This window comes from Carlito syrichta, unplaced genomic scaffold (genome assembly GCF_000164805.1).
Source record: "Carlito syrichta isolate Samal-C Ts95f unplaced genomic scaffold, Tarsius_syrichta-2.0.1 Scaffold307091, whole genome shotgun sequence".
NCBI classification, from domain to species: Eukaryota; Metazoa; Chordata; class Mammalia; order Primates; family Tarsiidae; genus Carlito; species Carlito syrichta.
The window spans coordinates 45201-47261 of NW_007251187.1; the positions used below are offsets into that span (position 1 = coordinate 45201).

General features: G+C 51.4%; 1 pseudogene; it reads right to left on the bottom strand.

Moving 5' to 3' along the window:
- Positions 1 to 384: 384 nt before the first annotated feature.
- LOC110596180 lies at positions 385 to 1695 on the bottom strand (annotated as a pseudogene).
- Positions 1696 to 2061: the final 366 nt, after the last annotated feature.

The following is a 2061-nucleotide window of genomic DNA, read 5'->3' on the forward strand; positions in this document are numbered from 1 at the left end:
AGCCGGGCGTGGTAGCGCGCGCCTGAAGTTCCAGCTACTTGGAAGGCTGAGGCGGAAGGATCGCCGGAGCCTAGCAGGTTGAGGATGCGGTAACCAGGAGCGGTCACTGCACTCCAGTCTGGGTGACAGTGAGACTCCAACTAAAAAAAAAAAAGAAAGAAAGAAAAAAAGAAAAAGAAAAACTCCAATATCAGAAAGCAAGCGAATCTATAATCTAACAAACAGAAATTATAGCCATATGTGACTCAGATCTCAGTCACATCTTTCCCAAGGCTTAAAGTGTTTTAAGAAATTCCAACAGTGTTTACATTTTATTTTATTTTTTGGCCTCTGAACTTTTTATTGGCTTCCGGCTTCCCCGAAGGGCACCCTGTTCCCACCACCTCAACACCTCATAACTTTGGTGTCCTTGGTCTCAGACACCAATTTGTCATCCACTATCCTGCAGGTGGTGGTCTTTTGGATGGTCTGGATATAGCTGCTGCTGTCCAGGCCATCACTGAGACTGAAGTCCTCTCCATCTTCTAGCAAGTGGCAGTAGGTGGCGATCTCAGCCTCCAGCTTGACTTTGAAGTTCAGCAAGGACTCGTACTCCTGGGCCTAGCACTGGCCCTCTGTCCGGGTCTGTGCCAGTTCAGACTCCAGGTGCAGCAGGTTGCCATTGAGCTGCTCCATCTGCATGGCGTAGAAGGCCTCCACCTCTCTCAGGCTGTTCTCCAAGCTGGCCTTCAGGTTTCTCATGGAGTCTTGGTCAGTCTCCAAGGACTGCACGGTACGTTTCAGCTCCGTGACTGTCATCTCGGCAGCTCCAATCTCGGTGGACTGCGTGGTGACCACTGTGGTGCTCTCTTCGATCTGCTGGGACCAGTACTTGTCCAGCTCCTCCCGGTTCTTCTGAGCCAGCTCATCAAACTGGACCAGACTCCGCCATGATCTTGCTGAGTTCCTGAGATTTGGGGGCATCTACCTCCATGGTCAACCCAGAGCTGGCAATCTGGACTTGTAGTCCTTTTACTTCCTCCTTATAGTTCTTCTTCGTGAAGAGTAGCTCCTCCCTGAGAGCCTCGATCTCTGTCTCCAGCTGCAGCCGGGTGACATTGGTGTCATCAATGACCTTGCGGAGCCCATGGATGTCGCTCTCCATGAACTGGCGCATGGCCAGCTCTGTCTCATCCTTGACTCTAAAGTTATCAGCAGCAAGACTGGGGCAATGTCAATCTGTAGACCGATGCGGGCATTGTCCACAGAAGTTGCAAAGATCAGAGCCCTCCAGTCCTCAATGGTCTTGAAGTAATGCCCCCAGTCTCTGACCTGGGGTTCCTTCTTCCCCAGGTGTTCCTGGATGTTGCTCTCCAGTCTCTGGTTCTTGGTCTCCAGGCTCCTCACTCTCTCCAGGTAGGAGGGTAGGCAGTCGTTCAGCTCTTGCATGGTCTCTTTCTCGCTCTGGATGCCCCCCAGACTCCTGGCCATCCCCGTGGCCAGGCCCCCGGACCCCCAGCTGCCCCGGAAACTGGTGGAGTGGGACACAGAGATCCGGGAGCCTGAGTCACTGGTGCCTGCATAGACGCTGGCCGCACTGCTGGTGGGCTGGAGGCTGGGTGGCTGGATGGAACCCAGGGACCGGTAGTTGGTAGAGTAGGTGGTGGAACGAGTGGTGAAGCTCATGGTGGTAGCAGAGGAGAGCCAGACGGTAGAACTCACGTTCAGACAGCTTTGACATTTTATTTATTTTTACAATCCTCAGAGACAGCCCAAACAGAACCTGGTGTGTATGTGTGTGTGTGTAGATATGAATTTGATTTTTAAAAATAAATGTAGCACCAAAAGTCTGTGGGGAAGGGGGTGGTAGTTCAGTGAATGATGCTGGGACAATTAGTTAACAGTTTTTTGTGGTTTTTTTTGAGTTGAAATCTCCCTCTGTCACCCAGGCTGGAGTGCAGTGACATGCTCATAGCCACTGCAGCCTTGACCTGCTGGGTTCAGGCAATCCTTCTGCTTCAACCTTTCAAGTAGCTAGAACTACAGACATGCGCCACTACAACTGGCTTTTTTTTTTTTTTT